Source organism: Macadamia integrifolia, unplaced genomic scaffold (genome assembly GCF_013358625.1).
Source record: "Macadamia integrifolia cultivar HAES 741 unplaced genomic scaffold, SCU_Mint_v3 scaffold2421, whole genome shotgun sequence".
Taxonomy (NCBI): Eukaryota; Viridiplantae; Streptophyta; class Magnoliopsida; order Proteales; family Proteaceae; genus Macadamia; species Macadamia integrifolia.
The window spans coordinates 127479-138833 of NW_024868706.1; the positions used below are offsets into that span (position 1 = coordinate 127479).

Sequence of the window (11355 nt, forward strand, 5' to 3'; positions counted from 1 at the left end):
AAAAAAAAAAAAAAAAGGACGACAACGGGAAAAGAAACCTTAAATTGTTAACAGATCCCAATCTATTAGGGAAGTAATGGTCAGCCACAGCCACATGATGCCTCTGAATTACAAAAATGCCATCTATCATTAAGTGGCACCTTAATACTTCAAAATAGCATGGATGCATTTCCCTCACTTGAGTGAATACATACCCCCTATGATCTTAGAAAGTTACAAATACACCGCTGCAAAGAAGAAAGATATGTTAGGATAAATTGAGTCTGACAGAGAAAACAAGGTGCACCAATTTTGACCTAGTACACACGGTTGTCATTCAAGCCATAAAAGTGGAGGCTACGAAAATGGGACCCGATTAAAAATGTTGTAAAACATTCAATCCAAACTAGGCCAATACAAATTTCTCAAGTGGTTCTTCAGATCTAAATTTCAGTCATGCATTCAACTGCCCAAGAGAATGATTGAAATTTCTCCCAATATACGTTTTTGCAAATGGGAAGACCATGCTGTCTACAACCAAACAGAGTCGAACTGGATTTTAGAGAAATCTCCTCATGCAAGCAAACTAGGCTCGAATTAGCAGTTTATTTATTTAGATCTCAAATTGACAAGAAACTGAATGCAGCTTCAAGTACATCACATCAATTGCAGCCAAAAAAAATTGTGCCAAAAGAGGAACAAACCCCTTAATTTTAAAGTCATCGATAAGTTCATTGATTACATTGAATTGAGTTGAGAAAGATAACAGACAACAATCGTAGCGAACTCATTTTTTATGTTTGATCTTTTTGGGCTATTTAAGAACTGGATCTTTTTGGGGTATTTTATTCAGATCTCAAATTGACAGAAAAACTGAGGCAATTTTAAGTTCAGAACTTAAGTGCAGGCAAAATAAGATCAATATACTTTGATCTCATTGAAAAGTTTATTGATTACTGTTGAAATGTGTATCGTGGGAGCTGGTCCATGGACAGTGTACCGTGGGATAGTAGTGTCTAAAAGCTTAGTTAGCTATTAATTATTAAACCCAAGGGGGTAGCGCAGTTGGTGAGCAACGAACTTGGTACGAGCCGTAAACTCGGACGTCCTAAGTTTAACTCCCACTAGGCACACTTTGGGCCACTCACACGGGGGTGTTTAGTGCTCTTCACTGCTTTCAGTGAAAGTTGAATGGTTCTCATTCAATCCTGGTATGACCAGGTCCATGTGGTTGTGGGGTCAATATGGGCCCGTGGGACTTGTTAGGCCGAAGGCCTGGATAACCGTCACTAGCAAAAAAAAAGCTATTCGTTAGTTGTCTTTTATCTTTATTTTAGTTGTCTTTATCTTTATTTCTTTTATTGTTTCCTTTTGTAATTAGGCTTTAGGCTTAGTAGGTTGATTATTTCATTTGTAACTAATATTTCCATGCTTAGTAAAATTCCTACTTAGAGTTGGTGATCAGTTTAATGTAAGTCGGTTCGCTGGTGCGATAGAAGGTATTTGCTTCCATCGCACTCTCCACTTCATCTTCTTCCTCTCTGTGCTGTTATACTAACTTCTGGCATTATCACATGCTATCAGAGCAAGGTTGATCATCACTCACCACTCAGTATTTTGGTATTGATCATCACTCACCACTCAGTATTTTGGTATTTTGGCTGGGTTTTTTATTATTATTATTATTATTATTATTATTATTATTCTTGTTGCAGCATCCATGCTGCCATAATTTTTGAGACTTTTGTTCGCGAATATATGAGGATGAACTAAGGTCTCAGTTTTGTTACCAATATCTGGCATTACATTTAAGGATCCATGTAATAATCAAGGTTTTTTCAGTAGCGGTACTCTGCTTTTTGGACAGATTTGAGATTTGATCCTATTCTGCATCCAGCCACAAGTCCTGTTCCGTATTTTGGGGTTCTATTGGCACTTATCCAAAGGACCTTCAATAGCTATTTCAAGCCAATCCAAGCACCTGACAGTGCGCTATTGATCATCTCCATCAGGCTGGTGGTACTCTGTTTGTTACCCTTTTGTGGGCAGGTTTGAATCTTCCATCATTGCCATGCCGAAGGTGGGACCTTAGTTAGATAGCTTTTATCTTGAGCTCTGCTGATGGCATTGCCGAAGGTGGAGTCTTACGATTGTTAGTTTCTCTTCTTGTTCGTCTGGGTATGCCTAGACATTAATCCTGTACATCCATCCATATTTTTTAATATATATTCTTTTGCTGACACAGATAGAAAAAAAAAAAATGAATCTTCCACCATTATAGATCTACCCTTCAGATCAAGGCACCCTCTTGGGGATTTAGGATTTAAGGGTCCACCCTATGGCGACCTTGATCAGAGTTTGGAACAGATCAGGCCTTCTGATCTGGTTTCTGAAATCACTCATAGTTCTGGTTTTTCTGTCAGTTACTGCTGCATCTGATTGGTTCAGGGTTTAATTTATATTTCTGCATCTGGTTGGTTATCAGATTTATCTGATTTGTTAGATCAGATCTTCATTCTCCTTTTCAAGTTCCGTTGAGACATATGTACTGTTTTCTGTGTTCAATCAAGTCACACGCACACACAGACACATACATATATACTGTTTTATGTGTTGACTGCTGGTGATTGGATTTGGACACTGGAGCTGTACCTGGTGTTCTCTGGTTTATATATACATTGTGACTACTGGTTATTGTCTCATACATGTCATGGGTGACTCAACAACCCCAGCGGACATAGTTATGTCCAATTTACTTCTATCAAGCTTAATGGTGCATCCAACTATCTCCTTTGGACTTTCTGACTGAACCACCACCCGCTATGGCTGCTCCTGAGTATCCTGAATGGATAGCGGACAATGCCACTGTACGGTGTTGGATGTGGAATAGTATGGAGCCTTCTTTGGCTGCCAATGTCATGTCATAAAACAGCCAAAGGTGTTTGGGAGGAACTCAGAGAGTTTCTCACAAGATAAAAACAATTCCAGGATATTTGATATATGTGAGAAGTATTTCTCCGTCAAGCAGAATGGAAAATCCGCTAGTGTTTATTATAGTTCTTTAAAGGGTGTGTGGGAGGAACTCCATGTGTATCAATCTTTGTCTACTGATATTGAAATCTTGAAGTCTCAACCTGCTGAATTCTTGGTGGCTAAATTTTTCTTAGGTCTGTCAAAATCCATATACTTGCAGGTGAGAAGATTTCATCTATGAATGAGGCATTCTGTCGGATTCAATGCATTGTATCTCCCTCCTTCACCAAATCTGACTCTACTACCACCAAGGATAATTCCTCTGTTTCAAATATTGGTGGTCGTGGCTGTGGTACTAGTTTTCCTAGTAGAGGTCGTGGTTCTTGGGGAGGAAGAGGTCGTGGTGGTGGTCGAGGCAGAGGACAGCCACCTAACCAAGTCATGCGTCAATGTACACACTGTGGTAAGCAGAATCATACTATTGATACATATTAGGAAAAGCATGGTTGGCCGAAATGGGGTCCATAGCTCTCAGCTAACACCGTCACCTCTCAGAGTTCTATAGTGGTGTCACCCTCTGATGCCAATTTTGCTTCTATATTTGGAGGTAATCAGCATGTCTCTCTATTACAAGACAAATCAAATCAATTACGACAACAAATTCATAAAATTGAGACATATGTATCTACATCTACTGCTAGGGGTGTCAATTGCCGGATCGGCAGGCCCGACTGTTTAAAGCCCGAACTGGTCAGGTTGCAGCCTGACACGTTTGTTAATAGGTTGTTTCCGGTGCAAGGGTGCTGCCTGACGGGCACCCAGCCAAATAATAGCCTGACTCAGCCCGACATGTGTAAAGCCCATTTTTAGCCCACTTAGAGCTCATTTAGAGGCCATTTACCAAGCCCGGCACATTTAAAGACCGCTTAAAGCCTGATTATAGCCCGTTTAGAGACCGATTATAACCCATTTAAATATAAATGTGGCATTAGCCCATTTAAAGCCCTATTAAGGCACATTTAGCCCAATAATTGGCAGCCCAATTAAAGATCGATACAAAACCGATCGTTTATAAATGGGACCATGAGTAGCATATGAAGACCAATTACCTAAAAGGGCCGGTCACCGTGCAAGGTCCTAAAGTGGGAAAGCCCGATTAGGCCCGACCAAACTGGCCCGGTTTGACCGATTGACACCCCTATCTAGTGTTACTATTGCTCACTTAAAGTATTGATGCATTTCTTGCCTCCTCTTCCTCCACACCATGGGTCATTAACTCGAGTGCCACTTCTCATATCACCAGTAAGTTCAGAAAATTAATCATAATCATTCTCATTGATGGCTCCTCTACTTAGATTTCAGCATCCAGTTGTCCCCTTACCTTCTTTTCCTATGTTAAATTATGTCTTTATGTTTTCGACTTTCCTTTTAGTCTTCTTTCTGTTGGTCAATTGACAAAATCATCACATTGCTCAGTAACCGTTTACCCCACTTGTTATGTTTTTCAGGACCTCCAAACAAGGAAGATGATTGGTATAATTTTGAAGGGACCACTACTACAGTTGTTTATGTTGTCTATTCTATTGTCTCTCCACTGCAGTGGTATTACTGGTTGGGACTTTTGTCTCTTTCTAAGCTTCAACAAATGATTAATAGTTGCAAAAATATCTCTCACCATGAGTGTGAAGCTTGTGAGTTGGAAAGCATCACCGAACCTCATTCCCACCTTATGATGCTCTTCGTAGTTCTTCGTTGTTTTCCTTGGTTCATTCTGAGGTGTGGAGTTCGTGTCGTGCTAAGAGCCAGTTAGGTTTCATAAATTTTGTTACTTTTGTTCACGATCATTCTAGGATGACACTGTTATATTTGTTAAAGGATTGTTCTAATTTTTATCTGCATTTAAACAAATTTATCATGAAATAGTATCAGTTTGGTGTGTTAATTAAGAATTTTCGTCCAGATAATGCTTTAGAATATAACCGACGTGAAATATTGGACTTTTGTTCTCTCGTGGCATCAAACATCAAACTAGTGGCACTTACACCCCCCAACATAATGGTGTTACTGAATAGAAAAACCGGCATTTGCTTAAGGTTGCCCATTTGTTAATGTTTCATATGCATGTTCCAAATATTTATGGAGTGATGCTGTCTAACTACTTGTTACTTAATAAATCGCATGCCATATGTTGTTCTTAATAACAAATCTCCCCTCATGCCATATGTTGTTCTTAATAACAAATCTCCCCTTTTTGTGGTTTTTCTAGGGGCTTCTCTATTTGATTTACCTCCAAGGGTGTTTGGTTGTGAATGTTTTATTCACAATCTTCACATGGTATTGAAAATTTATCCCCGCATGTTATCAAGTGTGTTTCTTGGATATGCTCACACTTAGAAAGGATACAAGAGTTATGATCCTATAACATGTCAAGGCTTTGTTAGTACTGATGTTACCTTCTTTGAAACTACACCATACTTCGCTACAAAGAGTTGTCATGTGGACGCTGAGGTTCTTTCTTCGCCGATTCTTGTTCGTATTCCTCTTACCAACTCTAAGGCTATGTTTGGAAACCACGAAAAGAAAAAAAAAAATCAAATTTGAAGAGAGAGATATACACAAAAAAATCATTGTTTTATCATCACTTTTGTCTTATTATGTCTTTTGTACTATTTTCTTTCCTTTTCTTTTCTTGGTTACCAAACATAGCTTTAGGAACTACAGGTTTGCAAGCGTCATCCCAAGGCAACTTCAACAGACCATGCTACTTCTTCGCTACTGCCCTCTACTTCATCAAACCTTGTCTTGGGGATCCTCCTCCTGAATTTCCAGTTTCCATTCATAAAGGTACTTGTACTTAACAGTCACATTATTTATCTCATCTCTCAATTTGTTACTGTGTATTATCTTCCACCTTTACTTTGTCTTTATCTATTGTGTTTGCACTAAGTATCAGAATCCTTGTTGCATCCTAGATGGAAATATGCTATGGATGTTGAGATGGATGCCTTGTTGGATCGTTGGACATTGTCTCTTATTGACTTACCCCTTGGGAAGGAGCTTGTGCGGTGTCGTTAGGCGTATACAGTTAAGTACCAACCAGATGATTTTGTTAAATAGTTGAAAGATCACTTGGTTGCCAAAGGATTTTCTCAGACATATAGTGTTGACCATGGTTTAAAGTATTGGTACGTATTGTACCGTATCAGCCCTTACCGATACGATACTACCGATACACTACATGGAAAATTTAAAATCCTTTTGTATCGATATGCATCGAACGATACAAACCGATACATACTGATATGTACCAATACTCTATGGAAAACTAACAATCAAGGTGAAATGTATGTTTCTGTACATATCGGTATGTATACAGTATGATACGTACCGATACGGTGCACTATGTTCATATAATGGCCAAGATGGGTCATTTCTCAGGAAAACAAGATTCTTTTAGAGGGGTTTTTGTTCCGAAGTTGCTACCAGTCATTTTTATCTCTAGCTAAAGTGGAAATCAAGGTTGACAATTCATACTACACCCATAAACAACTACAAACCTTGGATTCTTAGTGCAATAATCTCCATTTTAGTGTTTATGCATAATACATTTTATATATAGTTTTTTTAACATTTTTTTTTATACAAAAATGTATAAAAAAGCGTTTCCTATCCATTTATGTGCGTATCTTTAGCGAATCTCTGATATGATATAATACCCTCCGATACGTATCTTAATTTTGGCCGACCGATATGGCGGCTGATACCGATACTTTAATCCTTGTTGTCGACTATTTTGAGACCTCTCTAGTGGCATGTCTCAATTCTGTTCGTGTTCTAATTTCCTTGGCAATGAATCTTGGTTGGCCTTTGCTTCAGCTTTAATATAAAAAATTCTCTTCTTCACGGTAATTTTGAGGAAGAAATGTATATGGAACAACCTTTGAGTATGTTGCTTAGGGGAGAATGCATCCAGGATATGTATGGTGGACACCAGGTTTCGGTCACCGTCTCGTCCCCTTGGTTTCAACGATCGTCTTTGTGACTTGGGTTGCCGTCTAGTGGAAAGCAAGTGAGGGATTCAACGTCGTAGATTCTTTTGGAGTCACCACCTAGAATGAGGGTCTAGGACTTGTATTGTTCTTCCTCGGTTACGGAAGAGAACGACTCTCATTGGATAAGGATAACGGTCTTCTTTCAAAGTTCTAGGTAGGTTCAAGGTTCCTTGATGGGAAGTTGTTACACACCTAGCCTTGTTTGATGAGATGCCAGTCTCTTTTTATTTAGACTATTCTTATCAACTATGCCTATATGTGTGTTAGTAAATAGTGATTCTACACCTGTGAATGAGCTGCTAGATCACAGACCATGTAGAAGGGGGAAAAAAGAACGGAGAAAAAAGAATGGGTGATGTAGATCAGACTTGCACAAGGAAGGGGCTGTTAGCCCCATCAAACCAAGCCCCAGCCTTGGTTCAGCCAGGCCATTCCAACCCCCATTGATCAGAAGATTTCAGCCCAGATTGCAGCCCAGATTTGGGTACAGATTTGGTTTCCTTTTTGGGTCCTTCTGGCCAGCTCAGCAACAGCCTTTCTGCCCATCAATTTCAGTTCCTGTGCAGCCCAGCTGGAGCCCCTAGGAGCTTCCTTTGGTAGCACCATGGAACCAACTGTCCAGCATCCCAATTACTGATTTAGTTTCCATTCTTGGAACTTGAGTACAACAGGCAACTTTCTCCATGGAGGGCATCTTTTCTCAGCACAAAAGAATCTCCTAGAGTTCTTTACAGCTGTTCCTTAATTAGCTCCAAGAGAAGGCTTCAAAAGCTCCATTGACCCAATCTCTATACAGCCCCAAAACCAAAAAACACTGTTCACATGAAGAATAACTCCAGCAAATTTGGTTACCAAAAGATCTTCCCAGATTCATATAGGTATCCTTTAGTTGGTGGAAAGTAACCTCAAGAAGAAGATCTACAACAACTTACTTCTACAATAAGAATAGTTTCTATTTTTGTTAGTTCCTAGTTTCCTATTTCATTAGTCCATTATTTTCCTATTTGTAACTAGGATAGTTTCCTTTTTATTGTTCAGTTGTTAGATTCTAATTTTTGTTAAGCTTGGTTAGCAAGTTAGACACAAATTAGAAAGTCCTATTTTAGTCCATTAGTTTCCTTTTCTATTATTGCTTTATGTGCAAGTTATGTAAGGCTATTCATAGCCATTGATTATAACGAAAAAATGGAGGTTGAAGTTTATGAAAATTGAATGTTTACTCATTACTGATATAGCTATTATCTTGAGGGGTGAGATATCCAAAACCTGAGGGGTGAGATGCCCATTCACTAATTCTTCTTCCACCCTTCTCAACCCACTCCATCAAATTCCTTTTCTTCTTTGTTTTTTTCTTTATTTTTGAGTGTTGTAAGATCTATTAGACTTACAAATACATCAGCAAGATTGAAGACCAGAAGGCGGCTTTGGAGCCAGAATCAAGAAAACCTGTTAAGGCTTTGATTTACCATTCGAGCCCTCCTATCTTCCAGCTAGGAGAGATCAACTTTAGGCCTTTTTTTGAGGGTTGTTCAGGTGCATTTAGAGGGGAGCTCGACCAGAGTTTGGAGGCCATTCAACGCCTGTAGCTGCTGATACTGCAGAACTCTATAAAGTTTCCTTTTTCTTGCAACCAACAGATCTCTCAGTCCAGGCGACAGAATTTGCTCAAATTTTTATGGATTGTTCCTTCATATAGTATCTCCAATCGATCCAAATTTCAGCTCCATCTGAGTTGTAGTTTGTGAGTAATCGATATCTTCTCTATTTAGCCAGAATTTCAGATCCTGTCTGAGATTAGGTCCTTTGTGATCTAGTATTACATTAATGGGGCTGGGGGGCATATATATATATATATATATATATGCCCAAGCTGCCTTTGTACCCTTACTAGGGTTCAGATAATCAAATAGTTCAGATCTTTTGGAAAACAGTTTGAAATATGTATGCCAAGATGTAGAAAGCAAAAAGATGTATTCCTAAAATGTGGGGAATACCTTGATCATAATTCCTCTGTTGTAAGCTTCTTTTAAGTCTTCTTTGATAAGGGGGGTAGCCAAAATCCAAAGCATGTCTAGGTGTATCCTCGTGACACGAGATTCCTCACGGAATGTCTTCAAGCATTTCGAGGTGGGTCTTCTCACTTGATTGTTGATGATTGTGGACTTGTTGACAGTGATTGGGTGTCTAACGCTCGTCCTTCAGATAAGGTAGACCGGAAATTTCATTGGGAAGTATAACAATGTACGATGTGGTTGTTGGAAATAGTCTTTTTGGGTAACCTCTCAACTTAGAGTGATAGTTATGCTACTTTGAAAAAACAATGTCAGTATTACGACAGCATATAAAAGGGTTCCGGAAAGCATTTTATCTATGGCAAATTTGTACTATAACCATAGTTGTTAAGGTGTCGCCAAGGCGACGACTTGGCGTCTAGTTGGTTTGCCTGGGGCCTAGGCGACAGTCGCCTTGTGTTTTAACACTTATTTGTTATTTCATTTGCTTAAGATATTATTCATAAATAAGCCCTATTTGAATCCAATAAAAATAATTTAAAAATCAAATTCCAAAAGGATAAAAAGTCAACCCCCCAGTCCAAAAACAAAAGCTGGATTTTGGTTATAGAGGTGATTTTTAACTTTAAAATGCTGGGTTTTTCTCAATCATGAAAATTTTATAAATCCTATCATGATAAAACATTGCTAAAAACCAAAAGTCTCGGTAAAATAATCTTTGATTTTGATATCTATAAAATTATTTTCATTTAAGCGATTTTAACAACGTTCACGCACTTTAAAATAAGCTTGACTGGAACATAACTTTGTGATTACATATCAGATTTAAGTAATCTTAGACTTGTTGGAAAGCTGGTTTTATGTAATACCCAATACAAAAAGTCAAATGTAAAAAATAAATCATTTGACCAATCAAACTTATTATTAAAACAAGAGAATTTCTCTAAATGTTGATTTTTTATGATTTGATGTGACTAAATGTTGATTTTTAATTACTTGATGTGGCATAATGCTGATTTTTTTAATGATACAAGGTATATATAGCTTACTAAATGTTATAAAATAGGAAAACAAAAAATAACACTTGGTCGCCTTGTTCGCCTTAAGATAGGCGCCTTCTCACCTAATCGCTTAGACAACCCTCCACCGCCTTGGTTCGCCTTGGCACCGTGACAACTATGATTATAACGACATAAGAGGGGTAAGTGGAAATCTATTTATAGCAATTTAGGCATCATAACAACATAGGGGATAAATGAGGATCTTATTTATAGCATTTGGGCATTATAATGCCATAAAAGGGATAAATGGGGATCATGTTTAGGAAATTTAGGCATTATAATGACATAAAAATGATAAATGGGGATCCTATTTAGGCAAATTAGGCAATATAACAACATAAAAGGGGTAAGTTGAAATCCTATTTATAGCTATTTAGACATTATAAAGACATAAAGGGGGTAAAATGGAAATAACTTAAAAGGAAAAGGGGGTGGTACTTACCTTCTTGGCCTTATCCGGGTTGACTTATGCAGAACCTCGGTGTTTTGTTGTGCTCTTAACTCTGGAGAAGTAGAACACCCCCACCCTTGGGGAAGTTTCTTAGGGCTACTCTCTTATATCTTTTTTTTTTCTCTCTTGGCTAGCATTTATAGTCAAGGAGGAGGGAATCACGCCAGTGAAATAGGGGCAAGTTTAGGGGGGGTTCGTGGGTGATATCCAAAATCAGACGATGAAACTTCATTTTGCCAACAAGATTGGTGTTTCGCCGAAAAACTGAGCTTTTTCCGCCAGCAAAACTTTGACCTCACCGGTTGATGAGCACATTTATGTGTGAAATCTAAGGTAGTAAAACATGCATTTTACATATTGAGAATGGAGCTACCTTGGGTTTTACTCTATTTTTGCAGGTTTTATATTTTCAAGGCCTTAAGGACTATCGGACGCTATATCTTCAATTTTACACGTAAAGAGGTCCTATTTCTTTTCATGGTTGCGAAGAGGATGAAATTCTGAGCAAAATGGACATGTTCAATTAAAAGTACACATTCGTTTGGTCACCCGTACAAATGATTATTCTTTTAGGCCAGAAAAAGAATAATGGATCAGAACTGAACCGAGATGCAGAACCAGCCCGTTTGCAATTGTCCCAAAGGTACAAGGAATACTCCAAATACCAACAAGGATCGATGGACCACATCCTTAAGTGATTAAAGATTTGTTTTTGGTAACAACTACCTAGCGTAGTTGGTGAGCTATGGTGTACAAAATTCCCTTGCTCACCAAGAGGTCTCAAGTTCGAATCTTATGGTTGTTTTTTTTTAGAGAATTTTGTTGAA

General features: G+C 38.4%; 1 long non-coding RNA gene across 3 annotated transcripts in view; it reads right to left on the reverse strand.

Annotated features, from left to right (window-relative positions):
- Positions 1–9488, reverse strand: part of LOC122066498 — an 11767-nt gene extending 2279 nt beyond the window's left edge. Inside the window, exons 1-2 of one of the 3 annotated variants that reach the window (XR_006136375.1) lie at positions 8999–9488; positions 195–227 (exon numbers count right to left, since the gene is read on the reverse strand). This is a non-coding gene — a long non-coding RNA (uncharacterized LOC122066498). Of the gene's footprint in view, positions 1–194; positions 1106–8998 lie in introns of those variants that run through there. The other 2 variants (XR_006136373.1, XR_006136374.1) reach the window with 2 other exon arrangements.
- Between the last annotated feature and the right edge of the window lie 1867 nt (positions 9489–11355).